Consider the following 26,838-nt stretch of genomic DNA (forward strand, 5'->3'; position numbering starts at 1 on the left):
GCATTGTGTCATGGTGGTCAAACAAATGCGCGTGTCAACGTCGTTCATCGAGCAGAAACTGCACGCTGTTTGCTGATGAATAAGCTGAAATCCTCAAACTATTTGCGTGAGAGTTGTGTACGATGAGTACGTAACGAAATAATTTGATAAGGGCTTATATAAAATCGACTGATTTTATATAATCATTTATTTAGTTTTATAAAAAAAAGACGACTATATATGTATGTATATATACACAAATAAAATTTCTATAAACATTTATTTATTTATCAAAAACTGTTTGCTTTCGAGCATTTATTAAATTATTGAGACTTTCAATACTTTCCGTTCCATATATGTATTATATATACTAGTAATTTATAACTAATAAATTATAATTATAAATAAATAATTAAAATTTAATTCATAATTAATTATAAGTAAATTATAAATAAATAATTATAAATTAATTACAAATAAATAATTATAAAAAAATATTATACAATAAGTGTTAAAAGAAATGTTAAAATAAATGTCTCGTAAAATGTTATCGTAAAAGATGTTAACAGAGTCCATATATGAGAAAAGTTAAAGATAAAATCTGTGAGAATTAATTCCTTGCACATTGTGGCAACTTGAAAGTGCTGATATGCTGGTTGCATACCGATGTACTCGCGATGGCGCAAGAGGCGCGCATAAATATGTGCGAATTACGCATACGAATGAATTTGTATCATCATATACTACGTATGCAAATGCAACACGTTCGCCACGTGCAATATGCAAAGGACAGTAACAAGCGTATTTCGAATCAGCATATATATATATATACATATATATACACACACACATACGTATGATAAAGATTTAACTTAAATCTTAAACTTCACGATACAAAAGATATATTACTCAAACATATTCCCCGTATGCAATATTTTTGCTGGCAAATTCGAGAAGCATAGATTTACAATGTCAAGATCTAAAATGCGCTGACAGACTTTATATATTTTATTACATAAAGTACATTTATTGTGATATACAAATAATGATTAAAATATAATGCGACAGAATAAATAAAATACTATGTTTTTTTTCCTGCTTAACTTCGAAATGTTTGTCAGCTAAATTGGTTGTACGCGTTTTGCCGCTTATTTTTTGTTATCGTTTGCACAATATCAATTCTCACGACGCGCGATTACGTAAGGCCTTTTTGTGGCTATCGTTGATGGCGCAACCGCTTATGAATAATGCATAAATGTTCAAAGCTAACATTGCGTCGGTCGTTTGACGATTCGGTAACACACAAGGCGAAAAGCTCGCGTAAACTCTACGTCTTTGCCGCTTCTTATCTAAGGTGGCTTGCAGACATCGCTGTACGAAGTACGAAACATTTATTCCGCCGATTATGCGGCGGCGACGGCGGCGGTGGCGAGAGATAACAGCTCGCGCTGTGTCAGACGGACGAAGAGACGTTGTCAGTGTTCGGTATGCAAAACAACGTCTATAGGGTGATGCCCTATTCCCACGTGTCACAGTTTCTTTTCAGACTATGATAAACCTCGCGTAGTTACCCGGTGTCGTGTGGTGTCTTATCGATCGACATTGAGTTGCTTGAACGTAAAATTGACAGAAATTCAATTGCGAAGTGGTGAGTAAATAAGTGACGACGGCAACTATTATCTGATCTAAAAATTCTATAGCTGTACAAAACAATTAGCTTTTTAGCTTAGTGAATTGTTTAGAGTTGTTAAATAAAAATGTTTGTCAAAAAAATATAATAAAGAATAATAAACAATTTGCTGTCAAATAAATAAATGAATTTTCTTTGAGTTAATAATTCACATTAGTAAATTCACGAAATAAAAATAATGAAATAAATAAATTTATTTCAAAATTAAAAAAAACTAAATATTGGGTCATTTAAAAAATATCCGCGGTTTTTTCGTTCAAAAATTGAATAAAAAACCGCGGATACTTTTTAAATGACCTAATATATGTACGTGTATGTGTGTGCATTATCCTCAAGCTTGTTCATACAAAAGAATTTTACCGGATACACGGCGGAATTTCTCGTCCTCATGATGAGAATATTATTGTCAGAAAATGTAACGAGTAAGAATGTAAGGCGTGCTGAAAATTTCTTTCCGATATTGGAAGGCCGGCGCATTATGAGACACATACACACACACACACACACATACACACGTAAGAGGATTATTTTTATATCCTTCGCAGAGAGGCGGACGCGCCGCCGCGCCCGCGAGAAATCGCGCCGAGTGAATGTTTCCGAACAAATAAATAATAGATTCAACGAATCGCGCGTCGATAAACTTGGATCGCGCCACGGATAGCGTATATATGGGGAAGAACCAAAAAGAAAACGGAGCTATGTCACGTGACTAGAAACATTAAAGCAATGTTGCGACATTCTTTTCGAAACGAAATCATCGATTGTGCGTCATCAAACAGAAACGCGATATCAGATTGCCGAGTGAATAGATTATGGCAGTTAGATCTATAGTTCTGGCACTATTGTGTTTGGATTTAGTATTATTAAATATTTGTGCAGTCATGTACTTGCGACATAAATTTTATTTTAAATAATATTCAGTTCATCCGGAGAGAGAATTATCTTATATTTTAATGTAATAATTACAATGAATGTATTAATGACAATAATCATGTAATAGCAACAAGGATAATTTTAATAATCTCGAATTGTGAATAAATACGTAATATTATAAACTGCTTTGTATTACGAAGTACTATACAATTGAAATTCTATCGGCAAATTTTAGAAAACCGTTTTTAGTTGTCGGTATTTTCAGTCGACAAGAGCAATTCTTCCGTTTAATGCATCCCATCTCTCGCTTTAATAGTCGCACTGAATTAAGGAATTACTTTTAGCCGTCCCAATTGCATATTAAATCCCATTGAGATAAATGATCATCAAAGAAGTGCAATTATTCACCGGCGGATTAACTCATCGGCAAGTTAATTTGTTTCTATATACGAAAAGATGTAGACAAAATTTCACGTATCTTTTCTTCGAAATAAAATAACATTTCATGTTATTTTCATTCAATGTAAAAGTTATGTAACTGATTAAAACACAATTAATGAAACAAATCAATTTTTAGTTCACACAATGAAAGATGAATCAGTTAATTAAAAAAAAAAAACTTTTAAAAATATCAGTTTTTTTTTTAAATACCAGCAATATAATTAGACAATTTTACGTTAAGTTATCAAAATAGACTTGTTATGGAGAGACAAAAAATACAGTGTATTATATTCTATTTAATGTCGGCAAATGGAAATTGCTGCCGCCGCTTTTTCGAACCTCTCAATTATGCGCAGCGAACAGCAGTGTCATTTTGGACGCGTGAAAAGCATTATGGGGGTTTAGTTAATGTGCCACTTCTGCCGCTTTTTGTATACGTTTGACAAAAATTTCGATGTAAAAACGGATTGCAGAAGCAGCGAAAAATGCGAGTCTCATATTCGCTAAAGACGGATAAATTCACAGCAGCTAATATTCCACGCTTTTGACTTCTTTACGCTTCCTCATCCTCAAGAACATACAATCGTTCTCGCTCGCTCGCAAAGGATTTAATATCCAGGAGAAGGCAAGGATGAACATTCACGAGAGGACTGGAGATTGCACGGTAATTCTTATTAATTGCACGTTAAATCCCGTAGAAATGGACCACTAGGCCACGGAGAAAGGCCATTATTTCGCGCTCGCGCGAGCTCGTATTTGAGTGGCGCCAAATTATTCATAAAGAAGGAAACATTAATTGGTACTATTATTCTGACAAAGAATAAGAATTTCTTAATTGACATATCTTACGATGTCATATTATAATACTATTCTAGCTGTAACGTTAATATAAATTATTTATAATTCATTTTTGTATTTTAGACGAACCATATTTCGTGAATAATTGTAACTCTATTACAATTTCAGTCATATCGCTAATCAAAATTATTATACAACAACAATAATAATATTCGCGAATAACAAAATTATAAAACTGTATTTAATTTAATTCGACATAATTTATCACATATTATATGTTTAAAAAAATAGTTAAAATTTTATCAAATAAATTTATGGGATTGTTGAATTTTTCGCCGCGTATTTTCGCGCGCGTGCCACGTGGAAATAGCGCGTTTCTCGGTCAGTGCACTTTCCTCGTCCCCTCGAAGAAAATAGAAAAAGAGACGCAATTTTCACGTCGAGCATTCTTCTCTATCTTTAATACTCAACGCCGGGAGATAGCTCGGAACGCTTCGTCGGCGTTACCGCGTATAGCGTACCGGGGATTGCACGCAGGAAAAGGAGTGAGCGAAAAGGGAAAAATGGGAGAGAGGGGATGTTTCGCCTCTCCCGGAAAGATTATCGTTAAAGCTCTCCTCGTCGAGGAGCGTCGAGGGCAACCGAAGGGAAGAATAAACCTGGACGTATCAGAGAGCCGGATGGTGCAGCAAGGATGCAACGCGGGTGAGCGAGGGAGAGGGAGGAAGGGAGGAAGGGAGGGAATGTGCTGCAGCTGTACGGCACCCCCCGTTTTATTTCATGCTCCGTTTCGCGCGGAAAATTACAGCGGCGCTTGCGATTCCCTTTGAGAATGCATTTTAAATGGCTCAGAACAAACCGCAAATGACACTCGCGACTGTACTTATCGTTATGCACCCTGTTCTTACCGACCCTGCCCCTCCCACCCCTTTAAATTTGCCCACCCCTTTTTTTTTCTTCTTCTCGCTCTTCCTCATAATATCCGGTCTTTTGAGAGCACCACGTGTTTTCTCAATATCCTCCTTTCGCCCTCTTTTACTCCGTGTTTATGTCTTCTGCAATATCTATTTATATATAAATACGAAATGCGAGTGTGTCGAGAAACATAGCCTTTCCTCGCTATTATTCCGCGGTAAAAACTAACGCCGATTGTCTATTCGTAAAAATTGTCAGTGAAAAATATGCGTTTCACTATATTATTATTCATCGAGTGATAGCGTAATGTGGAATATCAATTTTTAGTTTACTTCAATAAGAACAACGCGTAAAATTTATGCTGGTTACTCGCATAAATTTTGGAAAAAGAAAATGGCGGAATCGATTCGAGAGCTAATCGTTTTTGGCTTGTATTCCGAGCTGCGTGTTTTGCTAAAAGCCACCCGCATTTATATTAAACGCCAGTAAATCCGTGCATTCGTAGCGCGATTATGACGTTTACGGGGATTTTCCATTAACGTAGTACCGCGCAATTCGGGCGGATAATGAAATTAATTCTACGTTACGTCCGTAAAAGAGTTGCTCGCTCGTGCGGAATATAATTATGTATCGTTTTAATTATACATTCCCGCTAATCCTTTTGCACGTCCGTTCGCCTGTAAAACGCAATCTACGGTCGGAAAACTCTGGTGCTGAAGAACGCGTTAAACGCACGCAAGTATCTCGTGCTAGTGACGTGCTAGTATTCGCTATTCAGGAAAACCGTCGTGTATATAACTGTAATTTAAGAAATCACGAGCGCAAACGACGACCTATTATATCTTCGTTAAGGGCGAATGTATTTTCAACGCCGTTCGACGATTCTGTAGATGATGAAAATTTGAGTATGGAAGTTTCATAGATATCGCGTGTACACGTTGTTTATACGTGCGTTAGTTATTTTGAAGCTAGATTGCTGTCGATGCACCGTGTATACTCAACGTTCGTGTTTTCAACCGGCCGGCGGCGACTAGCTCGAACAGAGCAGATCATTTACCGAGCGTGTGCTCGCGTTTCTGAATTTTACGCCGTGAATTGGGCCGGGCGATCGGAATTCATGAAATTCGTACGAGCGGCCTGGGTATATCTATCTGATAGGCAAACAACTCGGTTATTCGCGCGCATTGCGTTTTTTATCGCGGATTGAACTTTGTAGAAGCCACAATAATCGCTTGTTCCTACCCATCATCAGATTGAGCAATCTGATTCGTTAAAATTATTTCGTAAATAATACAGGCGGTATCAACTTTCGAAAGGCGATTAACGATAACCGCGCGTTAGAAATAGCGTTATCATCATATGAATAAAATATTCCGTATATGTTACGTATGTATGTTGTCGCAGCCGGTTATCTACAATATTTATGTATTTAAAACACAGTGAACTCAATTCTCCCTTAAACTATGTATCTCTAATGAATCTTGTCGATTATAATAAATTATTCCAAACACGGTAAATGAAAGATTTGAGAGAGAAAGAGAGAGAGAGAGAGAGAGAAAGATCGATAATTTTTATAAAAGTAAATATTTATTATAAAATACACTGAAATTAAAGTGTATTAATATACAGGGTGTATCTGAAATAACGCTCACTAATCATACAGTGTTATTCCTAATAATAAAAAACTAAGTCGAAAAGTCCTCTATCATTTTGCAATTTTCGCAATACTTAACGAGATATTAATTTCTAAAGATTATCGAATAAATGGATAAAATATATAAGACAATTTTAAGATATCATTCAGTGTTCTTTGTGAAATATTTTGTTTCTTAAAGAACTCTTATAGATATCTTAAAGTTGACTTATACGATGATTTTTAGATATGTTGCTCATTGGATAACTAAAAAAAATATTGCAAAAATTGTAAAATAATAGAGAACTTTTCAGTTCAGTTTTTTTTATTAGGAATAGCAGTGTATGATTAGTGGGCATTATTTCAAATATACCCTATATATCATCATTACTGAGAGGATAAACGCAAATTTCTGATGCAACAGTTAATGCGTTATAGTTCCGGATAATTCTAGATTGCGGCTGCGTCAAAATTCAAATTCTACATATTGTTTGGATCAAGGACATAAATTTTGATATGCGTTATATAATTATAATTCGCAAACTTCCGCAGCGCATATTGTAATTCAATCCGCTATCGATCAATACGCGGTCGTGCGATTGCTCGGACGAGAAAATATTATTCCATAATTACGAGAATGTTTGAACACGTTACCGAGCTCATCGAAATATTAATCGCTTTTGGCTTATAGAATTTTATGATAGCAATAACGATGTTCATCCTGCGAAAACAGCAACTTAATGAATCGCTAGTGAATTAACAATAAATTTATGTTTGTACATAAACATAATAATAAAAAAAAACACAACAAAATTTTAATGCAGATTCAACAAAATATATTTAAATTTTCAGTGAGCGTAATTATAAAAAATATAAACAATATTTTTGTTATTACATACAATGTTATCAACATCAATAATTATTTCAAAGTCTCATCAAATCTGATTTATATAAATTAATTGTACATTTCACAAAATTACAAGCAAGCATTCTTAAAAATATATTGTGAACGGATAAACATACGGATAAAAGTCAAACGAGCAAATTCCCATCGTAGAAAATCAATTCACATCATTATCCTTTGCATTTACCCTCTCAAAAGTGAAACATGCACATGCACGTGTCACGGAAGGTAACGCTTGATAAAAAGCTCGTTAGGATCGCGGCGTGTGTTATACACAAGGATGAGCGAGAGGGACGCAGCCTTTCGTAAATAATAAGCGCGGTCTTAAAAGGTCCATTTACCGCGTTAAAGGCATGTAAATCTCCTTGGACAAGAGCGAGCGGGCGGCAAGCAAGCAAACAGGGCGACGAGAAAAAGAGAAAGAGAGAGCACGCGCGTTCTCGAGGATAACGGTAGATGGGAAACGCGCGCATTATGACGCTGTAAAGCCGCGGGAGTGCATTTTACGTGCGTTACGTCAAAATGCGGTTTCCTGCTGCCCGCCAGGGTTAATCTCGTCTAAGAGCGAGACGCTCTCTCTCTCTCTCTCTCTTTCTTTCTCTCGTTAGTCGTCGTGCGAAGGAGGTTGTGAAAAATGGATTAGAACGTTTAACAAACATCGAGAAAACTCAACGAGTGAAGGGGAGATTCTATCATCGCAGCGCGACAACTTGTGTGTCTCTTACTTGTAAGCTAAATGAATATTTCATTTTACAAAGACCCGACAAGAATGTCAAACGACGAGACAGCTTGGATGCGAATATAAATAAAGATAGAATAATTCGTTTTCTCCCTCAAAAAGAAGAATTGTAAATACAAATTATAGATTTGTAATACATCTTGTACTGTTATTTGAGTGAATTGGAACGCTCGATCCAAGATTTACGTCGCTTTTCGACTGTGAGCATGAATTTAACCACCGTCTTGTCCGAAGGGAAAAGTTGGAGCAAGGAAACGCGGAACATATATTTTCAATTGCACCTCCCCGATCAAAGCAAACTCAAACTGTCTCTCTCTCTCGCTTCTGGGTCTCCTTCTGTCGTCTCCCCATCCAAGCCAATGAGAATGTCTCACAGCATCACTGCGGAGCTGTTTTCCCTCCGCGGCAGTTCCTCGTTTAAAAAGTCCACGTCATACTTCTCCGAGAGCGATGGTCTTCGCGTGTCGTGTGTGTCGCGAGAAATTACACGCTCGCATTCTTCTTGGCTCGCAGACGTTCGTATCTCCGAATTCAATCTCGAGAATATGCTCTCGCTCCATTCGAAACTTTGTCCTGTCTCACTCGAATCATCTCCTTCGAACTACACATCCTCGTCCCACATGGATATTCCTCCTTTTTCATCTCTCTCGAAAGCGACAGCCCGAACTTTTCTCAAGCTCCGCAATGATGCTGCGGAAGAAGCGAGAGAGGTGTATTTATGTATACCAGTCGCTCTCTGGTCGCAAAACTTCTGGAGCACCGGGCGCGACGGAGTAACACCGAATATCATTGACAAACTTTAATATCGTTCTGCCGCGACCAGATCGACCTGTCGCGATCCAACTTTCGTGAATCTTCACGTGCTCTCGATCGTGCCTCGACGAAACGAACTTGAATCCGAATCGATGTCAAGACGATTTCTTGAGTGAGCACGTCACGTCAAAGTTCTTCAAGAAAAATAAAATATACAAATATATAATTTATATATTATATTTATTTTCTCCTGTAGTTTGATTTTATTTTGCATCTTACAGAGAGAGAGAGAGAGAGAGAGAGAATTCGTTCTATCGATTTCGAAAAGATAGATCTTTTCAAAGCTGATTATTTCGGTCTTTTTTTACCTTCTCCTTTTTTTCCCAAATAGATTTTTTTTGAACCCTAACCAAAGAAAAAAAGGAGTCAAAATGTGAAATAAATTAAGACTACTGAACCTTCGTTCCGTAGAATAAATTCTTATGCAGCAGAATTATGGAGTCCAATGATGGAGACGTCGGGACAAGTGCATGTGCTATCGTCGCCAGACATCGACTTTCGCCGACGAAATCAACGGAGCAAGAAGGCGACGACTGCACGCCGCATCGCCGCCAATGCATCTCTCTGTCGGTAGCTATTAGCTCGCCGCGGTAGTCAGAACGAGCATTTGCTAGAGAATCGTACGACCGGTAAGTACTTCCTGTCACTGGGACTGCCGACGCTCCTCCTCGTAATTTCCCGCGATTACATAACGACGAGTTTAGGCGACAGCCGCGGAGGAATCCTGTGTAGAAAGTGAGTTCTTATCGTGCAAGATATCTTGCGAATCTAATAATTTTCTGTCTCTCCCATTCTACAGAAAAAATACTTTTATCGCATTGTGCATAAAAGGATAATTTGATAGTTGAACGATTAAAAAAAATAAATATTTCAAAATTAATTAATTTTCTGTATATATAGCATGATAAAGGCATAAATATATTATTTTATATATATATATTAGGTCATTTAAAAAGTATCCGCGGTTTTTTGTTCAATTTTTGAATGACCCAATATATATCGTATGTACTTTTAATTTAAGTAAAGATCTCTGTTGTATGAAATTTTTATTTGCTATAGAATAACTCGCGGAGATGAGAAACAAGGCCAATGTTTGTAATATAATTTAGTACAGATTAGTTCGAAGGGAACGCCGAGATCGAAGAGAGAAAAAGAGGGGGAGGAAGAGAGAGAGAGAGAGAGAGAGAGAGAGAGAGATATCGATTGAATATTTCGTAGCCCGTTGCGCGTGTACGTACTGTTAACCGTAATCATAGCAGCGACGGCGGCGGCCATGGGTAAAATCGAAACATCCATCATACCTGTCACCGCGCGTAAATGCAAGCAGTGAGCGGTGCAACGACTCATTCCTCTCTACGACCGGGACTTCGCTCGTCGCTCGAATGTAAATGGAGTCGTCGAGGCGAGATGCGAGGCGAGGCGAGGCGAGGCGAGGCGAGGCGAGGCGAGACGAGGCGAGGCGAGGCGAAGCGAGGAATATCGTGATCGAGAAGCGAAAGGATACTGAATCGATGCTGAATCGACCCTTTGTGCGAAACAAGTCAGCCACCCACGGGAAAAAAAAAAGATCGGGGGAGAAACATTATGTCGATATCGACCTTTTAATGATGGCCTGAATATGCGGCTCTTTATGTTTGCGAGCCTGTGTACACTCCATTCGTAGGCCGATAAGCCAGCATGAATAGATAACGCGAGATATAAAAGTGACGTTGGAGTACGATCGGATAAGCGGGCGTGATGAGATGCAAATGGGGAGTGAATGGGCGTTAATTAAGAAGCGAATTGACTTATCAGACGATCCTTAATAGTCGAGATACTTAACTTGAGATAAAGACGTGAACAAAGTGACGCTTGCACACGTTTCATTAAATCGGAGACATTATACGATAATAATAATAATAATAATCTATAAAAATTAGATTAATAGAAAAATAACGGCCGATTTTATTTCCTGCTGTAAATATTAATGAGGAAATTATATATATATATATATATATATATTTTGTATAGCGTTTCAAAACCTATTTCTTAATTTGTATACGTTATAATATTTAAACTCTTTTTATAAATTATATTATATTAAACCAGAATTAGATATAATTAATAAGAAAAGAAAACCCATGTGTGCGAACCATCATAAGATTACAAAATTATATTGTGCAAAAGTAATTTTAAATAAAAAAATTAATACGATATTGTACGAGAGAAATTCAAATGAAGAACGGAAATTACCGGATGACAATGAGCCGCATAATTGATTCACGTCTGATTCGTTCTCTAGTATGGAAAAGACATCCGCGTTGACTTCAGAGACGTTTCCGGCGTTCTCATATATGCATATCGTCGTCGATGCCATCATCCTTGTCGTCGTCGTTGTGCACCACTTCAAGCAGCATCCCGATCTCCTCGCTATTTCCGCGCAATCTCACGTCGGCTAACCAGATTGCGGGATCATACATGGGCGCCGAACAGGACCTGATACCGTTTTCATCGAATAAAATCGTCTGCGTGAAATTCATTCCGCAACAGCGAACTTTCTTACGATTTTTGCGATCTGCGTGGGTTCGTAGATTGCGCGAGAAATGATACCATCGTAGATCCAGATCATTTTATATTTCTGCATTACTGTCGTGTTCAATCCATGTCAAGAAGCACACTTAATCGAAATGACGCGACATAAATATAAATCAAAGAACATATATATTAACAAAAAAGGACCGTTGTCCAAAAAAATTTAAGTAAAAAGAGTAGTGTTTTTTTTTTCGTAAGTTTTGAGATAGATATGATAAAATTATTAAAAAGTTCATAGCGTTTGGGGAATACTTAAAAAATTAAGTACGAACATGGTGTATTTATCAATATTTCAATTTGCTTAATTTTCGAGGTATTTCTCAGACGCTACAAAATTTTTAATAATTTCATCGTATAGAAGGTCTACAAAAAAATATTTCTTTTACTTACATCTTTTTGTCCACCCGCTTTTAACACCTTCCTTTAGAAAAAACATTTTACATGTATTTTTATAAAAAGCGTCAATTATGGTATAAGTAGCACCGTCTTAGATAAAAGCAGAATTAATATGTCGATATTTCATATTTATCTGCATCTACAAAAAGCGGAAATGCATGGCGAACGATCTATAACAAATATCCTTATCGACATCTTATTTTCTTGGCGAGTAATTCCTGTGTAGACCGCAGTAAACCTTTACCTATGATAGAGAGATAACTTGAGAGAAATCGAGGAGAGTGCACGCGTTATCGTTAATAATGAAGAAAGATTGGCCGGGAAGAAAGATATCGGGGTGTACGACATCAATGTTGTTTATAATGTCGGCGAGTTTCGGTGTAATGCAAGAGATAATCATTATGTATCCAACGTACGTAACGGTTCGCTTAACCGGGCGCGAGTATATCAAGCAACGGGGAGTAGAACGCAGCCTCGCGCTGGTGGCTGGTCCAGATGTGTCGGCTACGAGTATTGATATGTGAGGCCCGATAGTAATCGATAAAGCAGTCAGGGGTATGCAAGAAGATAGAATGCTCTCTAGAAGGAGAGAAAGAAAAAGAAGAAGAAAGACATGACTACCATTCGGTTAACATATACCAGAGCTTTTTCTCTCTTCCTTCCCCTCCACCGCCCCTTTCTCTCTCTCTCTCTCTCTCTCTCTCTCTCTCTCTCTCTCTCTCTCTCTCTCTCTCTCTCTCTCTCTCTCTCTCTCTCTCTCTCTCTCATCTACCTTTACGTGTTTAATGCGCGCGAAGTCGGGGTCCAGATGGAGAGAATCTACCCTCTCTTATCGCCTTGTCGGACAAAAGCCTATGAAAATTTATCACCGACGATGAAATTCAGAGGCTGAGCTCCACATCGCGCCAATATCTCAATCGGAAAGTAATTCAATCGGAAATGATTATATTGAAACTAATTGACATGTAATATTTTCGTAGTATAAACATTTTTGTTCAACCATATTTGTTTATTGATACACAAAAGAATGTAAATAATTTTTGCAATAAATATCGGTATACATATAAAATATGTTTATTTTGACGATAAAATCAATAAATTTTTGAAAGGTATTTTGTGAATATTATTTAAAAAACTCGTTTAATATACGCAGGTATAAAAGCTGTACAATCGCAAACAATCACTTGTGCCCTCACAATCGGTACGATATCGATTTCGCATACCGCCCGCCGCGATTTTGGCAAGAATTCAACGTAACGCGACGGAATAGAGCGTCTGGCACAAGATTATCTGTGTGAGATTTCTTGGAAGAAGAGACAAAATCCAAGTGTGAACGATTTCAGCCCGGCGAAATTCGCGGAGCGATCTCTCGCCTCGCATCTTTGCGACTGAAGAAATTCGTTCCGGAAAAGTTTCTGAGAGTAAAGTGCACTAACATTACGGTTGAAAGCAAGTCTACGAAATATTTATCGAAAATTTGGAATATCTCATATGTACTACAACTATCTATTAATATATTACACTATATATTATATATTAACTATATATTATATTATCAGCACGTCTATCTTGACGGATATAAAAATTAATCAAATTATAAATTATATAAAATAAATTAGAAAATATAGATACATCTATTTGGAAAGCTTTTAAAAATTTTTTTTAAAAAGGACAAACGGCTATGTATAAATAAGTTATAAATAATTTGCAAAATATTTCTTAATGAAGGATTTAGAACACATTTGGTATATTCAATATTAACTATTTATCGTATTAACACAAGTTAACATAGTTTCTCTGTGGCATTATGAGAATTAATCAGAGAATTAATACATATATTGTATATTATATACAATAATATTCCTATACCACAAACACTGAAGTTCAGTTCATAGTTTCTCCCGCGGCATTATGTTGTAAATTCGTCGCATTTATCATACACTGCACCATGCTTATTAAACATATGTTGTTTAATAAGAGAGATACCAACGAGAATAGATCACGCCAACCTTTAACCACTTCTAATTCTCCGTCACGCATACCCGAAACATTTGTACTTCGGTCGTTAATAACCGAAGCGGTCGTCTGTGGGCTGGAATGAAATAAACTCTCGATTTACTCGCGGGATAATACAATATTAACGAACTAACTCTGAATTATAAAAGCATCGCTATTTCGCAAAAATCATTTTCTTATCCATAAATAGAGAAATATATTGTTAAATTTATAATGTTAAATTGATGATTTATTTTTAATTATTTCTGTAGGTCACCAGTGCTCCTATCCAATGTGTCGTTAATTTGACTAAAATAATGTAGTCAACAATTTAACTTAACAAAATGTATTAAATTTGACTCTAATGCATACATTAATATAAACGATGTTTACTTTGAAACACAGAAATAGATTGATTTACATTTTGACACATAAAAATAATAAAATTTGTTTTTTAACTCAAGGAATGGGATTTCCTCCTTTAACATCTAACAGTGCGTGGTAAAAATAAATCGTCGTTCCTCGTCGAGAGTTAGAATTTACTGTATCAGTTATCAATAAATTTATTATTTCGTAAATATAAGTTTATTACGCGAATAGATTGTGTCATCTCTCTATCTTGTCTCTGTGAATTACGAAATTGTGAGGCAACTTGTTCATATTCGTTATTCGACTATGAATGTTGCGTATTGAAATGCGAACTCTAAAGCTCATAAAGAAGAGCCTTCACAGATTTTACGATATTTTCAAGAGCTTTTAAAAAAAAAAATATTCAAAATGTGTTGCGTCAGTTATGTGAACATTTTAATAAAAATTCATTTTTCATTGGTCTTCATTGTGACGTAACGTGTACTCTCAATGAGAAGTTCCAGGAAATTCATCAAAGAGCTTCAACAAAAAAAAAAATGTGTAACGCTAACTAAATTTCTGAGTTCAAAATTGAATATCGATTCGTCCTTTTTTAAAATTGTTTTTCATTGCTTTTGTAAACTGCATTTTAATCAAAACTACATTTAAATTGCGTTTTCGTCGGACATGAAATTTTCCCTAACTCTTCCCATATTAAGGGTGAATAAGCAACTTTGGTCGGAACTGCTCTGGAAGAGCGGCAGCTAATCCCGACTTCTTTCGACCGGCGTTTTTGCCTAAAAGTTGTAACGTTAGCACGGGCCCGACACGCCGACTTGGTTCAGCCACATTTCGAAAGTTTGCACCGCACGCTGGTTTGATCCAGCTGGCGCCAGGCGTATTAGAGCGAGTCGGAATTAGAGGATTCTCCCGGGACTCGTATCACTGAAATGCTTAGCATTGCAGTGTCTGAAAATCGATGATCGGAAGACAAGATCACTGAATTATACGTCATCGTCGCCTGATCGAACAAGAATGGTTATTGGAGAACCATGAGTTCTTATCACCAAAGCAGAATCCGATTCATCGAAACTGCAAGCTCGCAAGTTGTCGCAAGAAAAACTATCGTTATACCATTTGATCGAAATGCAATTCTTTCTTTTTCTCACAATTATATGCAAAATCGAAAGATAATAAATGAATAGTAAATTTTAAAATAAAAAACTAATACGCGATTTATTTTGATACATAATAAAAAACATAATAAAAAAAAGAGGACGTGAGCAAATTATGCTATAAAAATTGAATGTAAAATAATTGGAAGACGATGGTGCAACATTCGTTTCATTACTTGGCACAACTTGATTACAATTACCGGGTATTACGGCAATAATCTACTACAAAGTCGAATCCCACAATTCTTGACAACCTAATCGGAACGTCGTAATGGAGCGCGTGACGCAATTGCGGATATAGACGGAGGACGTGCGTGGAAAAGTAATCTAAAATCAAAATGAGGCATACAATGTGTTTAATCGCGCGTTCTGGTTAATGTAAAAGCAATGTATGCAACGACACATGAAACAACATCTATCGCGGCGTACTTTTTCCGCACCGTCGTTGATTACTCAGGCGAATCACGCGTGTGCGGCACAATTTTTGCACGGTGCATCCCCATACACTTTAATTGATAAAAGCCATTCCACCTTAATCTGATTAAAGCAATTCCCGTTTGCGTCGGGAAAATTTTCCTTTTTTTTTATTCGCCGAATCAAACGTTTGAAATGACACGGCGATGCAATTTTCGAGCAATTCCCGAGAGATATTAAAAAACCGGTTAAAAACCAGATTAAAAATCGGTCACGTCATTATTCGCGCGCTTCATGCGTCAAACGTGTGTCGACGGTGCGGCGATTTAGCCGTCTCCTATAATTAATTTAAATTCGTTAATTCCGTTAACGACATTTATATCAATCTAAATGTGCGCGCATTTCTCCGTATTAATTCATTTCATCACATCCATCAGCGGCGTAATGCGTCTAAAAAATCCGTGATATTAAAAAATATTAAATTCATTTTTCATTTTCCATTAGTTTTTAAAATAAAGTTCATCCTAATATACGATGTTTATTAAACAAGCAATTTAATTTAATTTAATTTTAATTTAATTTAATAATAAATCGATTTAATTTACCGTCATGCTGGAATTGTCTAATTTGAAACAGGATAAAAATCCCGTACAAACAAACTGACCCATAAAACTTGTTCCACGTTTCTAGACCAGAAAGCAGCTACAGCAAAATAATACTGCATTGCGGTTGCACCCTTCAATTTCTGCGTATCGATTGTTTCCTGCAAACAATCCAATCTAACATGAACATGTCTTGCTTTCAAACAGTACCCATTCAATCCTTTCAATTCTCAAACTCATATTCGAAATCCTTCAATATCCGCTTTAAAAATATTTTATAATCACAATTATTTATTCAATAATCAATTAAATAATCAATTAAATAATCAGTGTATTGAAAATGCTACCTCGATTAATTAATTAAATTATTTTAATCCTTTCTTAATCCTACCAAAACAGGAAAACATGCGCGTTTCACAAGAGAGGCAATAATAATTCACTGCATTATTTGATATTATTTGCGATATCACTGGAAGAAAAATATTACGTTTCATTGAAATGTTTCTCCCGAAAATCGCTGGGTGGTCGGGGAATCGTGTGGCAGCTATCAATCTTTCTCTCTTTCTCGCTTCCTCTCTCTCTCGAATTTCCCTTTAATTGCGACACGTCTAGCGGCTTATGGCACACAGCGCATCCCGTAATTTCGTGGCATTATCCTGGTATGCGGGGGCAAGTGCTCCCGGTTCAATCAATGTTCGCCCGATGCACGGTCCTATCCCTTCCCTTCTTACTCCTCCGACTCGGTCATGCTATCTCTCTCTATCTCTCTCTCTCTCTCTCTCTATCTCTCTCTCTCTCTCTCTCTCGATCTCGAGATTCCCTTCCCTTCATCTCTGTTGATCTCTCTTAGACGCAACGGGAGCTTCTTCCCGCTCGCGTGCTCCATGCTCAGGGGCAACCATAGTCTCGCCGACCGAGATGCAAACCACTCAATTATAGTGTGGCCCCAGAGGCGCAAGGATCAAACCAGAGCAACTGGCATTGCCCTGGCATGGGATTTCACCCGGAAATACAGAGTGTCCTTACAAAATCAATTCAATTTGATCGGAGTTGGAAATAAGAAAGAGGAAGAGTATAGTTTACATAAAAAAGATATTGTAAATAATTATTATTAAGTAAATAATTATATCTGATTGGCGCACAGTTTGCTTGAATTGGAAATTGTATATAAATTCACAAGAACTATTACTTCACGAAGAACCTTGATCAAATATGACGTTTTCCATTCATGTGTGTTGAATTATTTTTTACTTTTCACTCTAAACAGAATGATCTGTCAATATAAATATGTAATTAGTAAAAGTACATATTTTGAAAATAAAAAGGAAATTAAGAATTTCCAATTAAGTGTACGAGAAAAGTTGGAGAAAATTAATCTACCATTAAAATTAATGTCGCGAGAGAATTGTACATATCCAGTGAGAGCAACAAGTATTCGTACAAAAAAATTTTTTATAAAAAAAGTCTTATTTGTAAAAAATAAACATTAATTAGCAATTTTATACAATAAACATATTCTGTTCTAACATAAACAAACGAGCTTCCTATGTATTCCTAATTCTATTAGGTGTTGGAATTAATTCGTAGCGTTTTTTAATGAAAGAATGTTATTTATTTCACATGAGCATTAAAAAATACATTAATGAAAGTACTTCCCATCACTTGTAAAACGCTACGAATTAATTCCAACACCTAATATAATAGAAGCTAAATTTCTCGACTGTATGAATACTTTTTGAGCGCGCAAACAATAGAATTTTTAATTTTCGATTTATATTTTTTAAATAATATATTTTCTATAATCAATACACATTTTTTTGGTACATATAATTTTAAGAAACATACAATCTATTTTATTCTTTATGAATAAATTGTTAATTATCTAGTAAAAAATAAACGTCAATTAAACATCGAATCGATGTCGAATTGGTTGAAATCATCGTATCAATATCGATTCGACATCAATTCGATGACTCATTTCTCGCTGGATAATATTTACTTTTTAAAAATAAAGTTTGTTAAAAAATATTTTCTCTCTGTATACGAATACTTTTTGCACTCACATATATCCAATTCTGTGTGTGTGTGTGCGTGCGTGCATGCGTGTGTGTGTGTGTGTGTGTGTGTGTGTGTGTGTGTGTGTGTACATATTGTATACATACTCATAATATTATCTTTAATCTAATTTTTTTATAGCAGTACACAAATTTTGTAGAGAAACTCAGACACCGCAAATTCAGAAAAGAGAATTGGTCAACGCATAGAAAGAATGAAGGAGATAAACTGACATTCGCTCACAAACTTAATAGTCGTCATAAAAAAATGTTCTCCGGTCTGAAACAGGCAGAAAAAGGGGGAGGATCTAATTTGTCGAGGACATTTTGGACGGTTCTTAAATTCTATTTGACATTATAATCTAAGATGCCTGAGTTCGCACGATAGCAACAAGGGCCTTCGGGTTGCTGCGGGAACAAATTAGAGGGACATCATTACGCGAGTGACGATGGTAGTCACCGACGAAGCGATTTCCGTCCTTAATCCAGGCCTCCACGGACCTACTTCCGGCGACCCGTACGTAATGCACGTAGAAGTCGTCGTCAGTCTGGCCATTCAGGAAATTGGACCCATCTCACCAGTTCCATCATCATCCGTGACGAAGGGTCGGAATGAGTTCCCTTATTTTTTCATCAGTGGCATCTCGAAATGCATCCTGGTAAGTTCAAATTCGTCTCTTGCAATTATCTTTGAATTCGTCGCTTAATTGATACCTCTTATAACTGATCCAGATTTCACAATAGATGATTGTGCATTTACGTTCATATACGAGTAAAAATAAATAATAAAAGCATTTATTTTACGAGATAAAATATGTTCGAATTTAAATCTTCTCAAAATTTTGGTTGCAAGAAATATGTATCCTATTTTTGTTTCTATAAATGAACATTTAATAAAAAAATAATGATCGATGTTATCAAATGAAGAAATTACATGAATTTCTTCGAAATCGTTATTCCCGGATGCATCAATAATTAATGCATTGCGTCCTCAATATCGTAACATAGTTTAGTATGTCAAACATAATTATATCCTTCGCAAAAATAGTAAGTAAGAAAGAATGATAATTGCAGAGATGTTACACGATGCACCGTTAGAAAACCGTATCGTAGACTTATCATTAATCGGTTGTTACTCTAAATACTGACATTTACGGAACACACATAAAAGATATGAGACATTTATAAATTTTAATTATAAATTTTAATTTAGAATATCTAATATAGTTAAGAATATTCCTACAAAAGTGATAATAGTACGACAGAGTTTATCGATCGTCTCGAAGAGTCGGAATCATTTCGCTGCCAAGTTTAAATAAAAATCAATCAGTTTTCTAGGACGCACCGCGCGCGACGTACTATATTGCGAAAATCCGAAATAAAAAGAGCTTTGGATAGCAAGATGGAAAACTATTCCAGACTTCATCGATTCATTTGAAATAGAACGCACTTCTGTCGACGGACCGCAATCTGCAGACCTGACAATCCCAGTAATCTTCAGCGGTTTTGTGCGCTCAAAATGGTGACGTTTTCTCGCCGAAATGATCGGTTTCGAACAACTGAAATAGAACGTCTTCAACGACGAGTCCACCTGGCTTCGAAATAGAACACCTCGGAGATGTCGAGAGTTTCTGTTGGACGTCTACCGTAAAAGAGACGACAACCCAGCGATCTCAGACATTGGAAATAGAACACCTCGAGTGAGCGGCTGTTCTCGTGGCTCGAAAGCCGACGACTTTGTGCACATCGTGTCGTCGTCGCGTCAGTACATCCTTCCGAGGCGAAGTACTGAGTGCTAACGTGGTGAAGACATAGCCATGTGGACAAGAGTGCACGGTAAAAGGTGATCCCTTCGATGTCTAAAATGTCTCGTAGCTACTGGAGAAGATTTGTCGGCAGCCGGTTGTAGGCGAAAATCCTATCACAAATCCTATCCGTCTTGCGGAGCTAACAACAACCCGTCCTCTCGGTTCTTCTCCTCGAAGAGATGTCGTCGACCCAGTTCCACAAGGAGCCTCGAGATCGATGCGCCCCGAGCAATCGAAGAAAGGAGGATATGTCTCTCGTCTTTTTCTTTTTATTGCCGGATAACCGGACGGCACGTCTTTAAAGAGCAACGACGTCGAATGCGAACAGCGACTTAAAACCTCTCGCAGAGAGAATATGCTGTCATTAAACGAGCACAGTTTTATACCGCAATAAATTCGGCCCGGAGGTCACATCAGTGTTTGGTCACATCGAAATTATTATTATTCTAAATATCTTCTGGCAAATCTCAGTATTAATACTCGGCAAAGTTTTGTTAAATGATACAAAGTTTTGTGAGCTAATATTCATTTAGGAATATAAATGTTATGTATTAATTCAATTAATGCACATGTATGTCTATTCGAAAACATAACTTGATAAAGTTATCATAATATAAATCCCGAACTTTAAGTTCCTCAAAACAAGATAAAAACAAATCGTGAAACGTAAATTATTTCTCATAATTATATACAAAGAGAATCATCGTTGAACCAACTTTTTATCCTACGAGAAAAATATCAAGTCCATACCTAATTGAATTATATAACGTGTGCAATCAATTATTTTCTCATAATTCTCATCAGGATAAAAAGCTTGGAAAATGGATACAATTTTATTTAATGGTGTTACGTAATTAAGTGTAACCTAATATTACATTAATTGTAAGTCTCATAAAAGATTTCAGTTTTCATAGATTCTTGTAATCATTCGTTGACTTACAATAGACGCAATGAAAGCCGTAAGATTCTGCGCAGCACAGTCATCAGTAATTTGTATGCCGAACATTAATCGGAAATAACGTTGTTGCAAAAAATAAAAAAGGAGATCAAAGTTACGTTAACTTCGCGTCGACGTCGCTGCTATTGGGAAACAATTTGATAGTGTCGCTTCATAAGGGGACAAAAGGGGACGCGCCTTTTCAGCCAAACAGAAGAACAACAATACCCTTTGAACATCAGGGGGAGGAGGAAGTTACATGGATCGGATTTTTCTCCAATCGCCGTAGAATTCTCGACTATTGTGCCGTCGGACGATTTTCCGCTTGGCCGTGCTCGCTGTTTAATGAAAGAGCTGCCGCGTGGAAGTGTAGAAAATCATAGACCCTCCTTCGAGAGGGAGAAAAACTTTTCTTGGAGAGAGAGAGAGAGAGAGAGAGAGAGAGAGAGAGAGAGAAACAGTAGTGAGTCATTTTGCTAAAAAAAATCTCATTGTTATAAAAAGACTGGACCGATCAGGTCAAAAAATAAAGAATAAAAACAGAGACCTATTAACTTCGGAAACCAGGTTAACTCGGAGAGGATGCCCGTGGGAGGCACAATTCCTCAAAGTGTCACGAAGTACCCTTTACGGAGACGCATTGGCGGACGCCACGACATCGATAACTAGATTTAGACTGATTGTTCTACTTGTGCGAATGTAACTATTGTAAACTGAGATTAATTTGATCTTTTTAATTAGCTTCAATCGATAGAAAGGACAAAATAAATTGGAATTAAAATAGACTGATACATACACTGATATACCCAAACATGTTCTTTCTAGAAAATGCAATAATTTAATTAATGTTATTTTGATCAAAGTTAAAGTTAAACAAAAATTAGTCTAACTTTAACTTTGATCAAAATAACATGCGAAAAAAATAAATAAAGTATACAAGAAAGATATTAAATTATATTATGATAAACGCTAAAAACGTATATAACATTTCAACGTTTGTTAATATAATTTATTTAAACTAAAATTAAAATAGATTACTGCACGAAAAGAGTAAGTTTAGCTAAAAATTTAGCTAAATACAAATCTGAAAATAATTATGTAGAAACCTCAAGTACGAGTAATGCATGGTGACCTATAAAAAGTTTTGACATTCTAGCAAATTTGAGCCTACATAATTATTTTGATGGTCCAACAAAATTATTTTCAGACCTGTATTTAACTCAATTTTTCAGCAAAACTATCCGTGTCTTTTCTAAAATTCACAAAAAAAAATAATAGAAACTATTGTAATTTTAAAAGTGATAAATATCATAGTTATTAAAAGCTTTTATGTACAGCCAATGAAAGATTATTCTTATTACATCGATGGACTACGATAGTAAAAACAAATTTACGAATCTCCGGTATTTATACGGACAGCTTGTAAGATATCGCAAATAGCGAAAAGACTTTCGCAAATGGCGCGCGGCGCGTTTTACCTTACGATACACGCGATAAGCGTTACAAATCACGCTGCCGACCGGATGAGAAGCGCGCGCAAAGAACAGGAATATTTACAATGGCTCGCGGTATTCATAACGCCCGCTTGACGTAACGACTCGTGAACGAGCTATCGCGGTCATCTTGGCAATTACGACGGCCGTTCAATCGGCCGCCTATATAACCGCCTAACGTACACTTGCGCTTCATCGATCACACGCCAGAGACCTAATGCGAGTTGGTGTTGAATTAGCGATGTGTATATGGCGATACGTTTGTCTAAGGATGCCTAAGGATGCCGAGACGAATCATCCATAAAAGTCATAAAATCGTATATAATATAATTTTGTTACATTCAAGTAAAATCACAAAAAATATGTAACACACATATATATATATATATATAAAACTTTTTTTATATATACTTTTTTAAGATCATTTTTTCAAAAGAGATCCAGTTGTGTAAAGATTATAATTCACTCTCACCAAAGTACTCGCCATAATAACGAGATTAATGATATAATAATAGTGTAATAACGATAATCACTGTGATGAAGAATATTCATAGTAGCAGAGGCAATTGTAATAATAACCATCGCGTAATGCATCCGATGTACTGTAATCGATGATGAACGAGGAAGGTGGAAACAGGTGCGACTAGTCAGAGCTAAAGCAAGGGAGCCGCCGGGCGCATGTAGCTCGCTTGCTTGTAGAAATCGTTGTAATTATTATGTGTAAACGGTGTTCGCGCGCGCTCGGAACAGTTAAATTGGAACGGAGAAGATCACGGACTTCCTGCTGGCTTCTCGCGCGCTAATCCATCTTGCCTGTCGTCGTACAATAACTATTATATCCACCACAAAGTGGACCAGGCCAGGATCAAGCAATATTATTACTTTTTCCTCCTCTCTCTTTCTCTCTTTCTCTCTTTCCCTCCATTTCACATCTCTTCTTCCGCCTCTCGACTTTCATAGGCAGAACCTACTTCTCACGAATACACAGCATGCGTAATTAATTAGTAATGCAATCCGACTCCTTTTGCTCATAACGGCATAATGGCAAAGTGTATCGAGTATTTCGAATCACCGATCGATTTTCCAATAAATATTTGTAAGCAATTTTCTCTTTGTAAAAATATTATTAAAACGCATCATATTCGTCGTAACCTTTCAATTTATAATTTTCAATATTTCAGCGATGAGATGTCAAAGCAAAAAAACTTTTGCAAATATTAACAATATTTATTTGATTAAAAAAGTTATTGGAAAACAACTCAAATTTAATAAACGAAGATTTATTTAAAATTGATATTGAAAAATGCGGTCAAATTTCACATTGGTTGCTATTCTTATTTTTTGATTACATTTGCAAGAATCGATAGCGATGAATCGGTCGATGAGATAACTGTCGTTTTACTTTCGCAATGCGAATGTTCCGTTAGAACGTGAACGTTTTAAAAGTTATCGAAGCCACGTGTGCGAGAGAGAAAATGATTAATTTTCCCATCTGCCGGCTTTTCGATCGTCGTGAAATTAATTAACACAGATTTAGTAATTACCTCGCTCTCGCTAGCTCGCTCAACATTTTACGTTCGTACAACGTAACGATAGTCGCGATCGCTCACGCGCAACGTATACTCTGCGTCAAATATCAAATACGCACTATGCGGACACGTTCTAATTAAGTCATACTGAAGCATTACGATGTGGGTTAATCACGATCGTGCGTATCGAGTTACCAATTTATGTCGAATTCGCCCAGTTTAAAGGATGCTTTAATTGGTAATTATCAGTATGTTACTAACGTAGTGATTCAGTTTAAAATCAATTATTGATCGAAATCGAAACTGCCACTGGCGTATATTGAAAGGCTTACAAGCTTCCACAATAGTTCTGAAACATCACATTATCATAATTAAATTAAATTACAATAACGGAAATGTAATGAATACATATTTGATACGTATTCTTCTATCACAGAAAAATTATAAAACGTGGATGTAGATTATATTATAAAGAAAAATTCGTAATTAGCTGAATGTAGTTAGATTATATCAAGAAAGAGCTCACATTAAATTTCTTACTTAAATCTAAAATAGAAGTTCTTGGAGAAATATTGAGACGTCGGTAGAGAGCTTTTAAGTTAAAGACAATTAAAACTCCGTTTTTCACTTAATTTAAAAAGCGAATGTTATATATTTAATAATTTTAATTCCCCACAAAGTCAAGATAATTAATATCAAAAATGAGAAAGTGCAGTGAGAGAGAGAGAAAGAGAGAGAGAGAGAGAGACGATAGTAAATCGTATCTCTCCTCGACATTCTTCCGTAAAAATTTTCATCTCAGACTCAAGGAAGGATACTGCCCGTAATGTTTTGTAGTTAGAAATCACTTCGTATAATCACAGTGAGGTGAGCCACTTCCTGTGAAAACACGACGGATACGACAGTCCAGCCTCTTCCGCAGCGGAAATCGTCGGGTATACGCGGACACGCAACATTGTGAAGTGCGATAATCAGCCTTGTAGATTTAAGCGTTCGTTACCGCCGCGGTTCCCGGCATGCATTTCCTTTCTCTTTCCTACGTGGATACATACGATGGTGATAATGACGGTGAGACCGCGGTAAGACGTTAAGTATTAGGAATAAATGCAGGAAGACGGACTCACTGTTGTCCTCACTGCCGCCCATTCCACTGATAGTGTGATCACGCTTCTTGTGACCCGTGTAATAAGTATGCAGCTGCAGCTCGTATCTCTTTCTTTCTTTTCGTAAGAATATGTGGCGTACACATTCCGTTTTTAAGTGGATTTTTCAACGACAAATTCTTTAGCCAATTTAAAATCTATCTTTGATTTCCATAGAAAAAAATTAAGACTTTAAAGATCAAAGATCTTCAGAAACATTAATTTCCTCGGTCTCTTAATTTTTTTTTATACTTATTTCTTATTCATATCTCGGAATAATGAGAAATAAAAGAGAGATTCGTCTTCAGTGTTATTTATCATGTTCAATATGTTTCTTTAGTATCATTAATAACATCATTAATTTGTCGAGATTAAGTCGAACGTCTTAACACTAAGTAGTCGAGAATAAGGCATCGCGTATTTCTCCTCCATGAAATTCGTACTTTGTTCATCGAAACCCGTGGTACTCGGAAGAAACTGATTGTTTCCAACGACTCGTCAACGATTCTCCGTTGACGCAACTATCAATTCGCAAACCGCCAACCGTGTAATCTGCCGGTGTAACATATGGACGGGAAAGAATCTCGGTAACCGTATTTCGCCGTGGGCCTTCGCTCGAATGCCGCTCGGTAATCGCTCGTAATTCAACGGACATTCGCGAAAAAATACACGGGTGATTGACGTATTTGGCTCGGGTCTGATTGTTGCAAAACGCGAAAATTCCGACGTTCCTCGCCGCAGGTTGTCGCGGGCGGCATCATGAATACTTTTAGCAGGCGGATCGTGGCAAATAAAGAGAATTTCGCGTGGCTTTACAGGCTTGGGAGGAGACCCGACTCTGCCGTTCGAAATTCTGCCGAACGATCAGCGATAGAATCGTTGCACCGATAAAGGCTCTCAGGCGCTTTACTCTCGACTATAAATCTCGATGTTATCTATCGCTTACTTACTCACCAACTACGTCGGTGTAATTTTAAGTCAACGCGCAGCTATAATCCCAGAACAGCTCGTAACTCACCTGAAACCAAGAAGATAGAGATGAGGTCTTAATATCGGCGCATTGAACATGCATGCGAAATAATACAATAGAGAGCTAATGCGAAAGCAACGATAACAGAATTTGATGAATGGTCATTGTAACAGCACCACAAAATACGCGCGGACAAATTATTATTCCTAAAGAATTATTTAGAATAACAGAGTGCGTTATATCGTTTCAGGAATTTTCAAATAAGCTTTATTGCTTTTGGTTTTGCATACTGGTCACGCGGTGGCAACAAGATGTACACGGTGCCAAGTGGAAAGAGAAAGTACCGGTTAGTCAAGAATAATTGTGGCACGCATGATTTTATCCATGTATATCTATCACCAAAGAAGGATCATAAATTCATTACATAAATGTTAAATAATTTGTATACAGACGCAAGATGGGAATCTTGTTTTTTTTCCAACGTATCGCAATTAACATTACTGCTTCTTTTATTTGTAATGATCGGTTAGAAACATTTTATAGCAACGTAAGGCATATTATTCAAGAAACACTATAGCATAAAGTACACATTACATCAATTATCATTATTATATATATT

The 26,838-nt window shown here is 36.6% G+C and overlaps 2 protein-coding genes across 10 annotated transcripts in view; both read right to left on the bottom strand.

Moving 5' to 3' along the window:
- Positions 1–26,838, bottom strand: part of LOC147908614 (CCR4-NOT transcription complex subunit 6) — a 361,019-nt gene that overhangs the window by 217,711 nt on the left and 116,470 nt on the right. The gene's annotated exons all lie outside the window — the stretch shown is intronic.
- Positions 23,910–26,838, bottom strand: part of LOC147908616 (uncharacterized) — a 50,208-nt gene continuing 47,279 nt past the window's right edge. The window contains exon 2 of the mRNA XM_087409725.1: positions 23,910–26,267. The gene's annotated coding sequence lies outside the window, so the exon portion shown is untranslated. The remainder of the gene's footprint in view (positions 26,268–26,838) is intronic.

Source organism: Acromyrmex echinatior, chromosome 9 (assembly GCF_024713525.1).
Source record: "Acromyrmex echinatior isolate Ae372 chromosome 9, ASM2471352v2, whole genome shotgun sequence".
Classification (NCBI taxonomy): Eukaryota; Metazoa; Arthropoda; class Insecta; order Hymenoptera; family Formicidae; genus Acromyrmex; species Acromyrmex echinatior.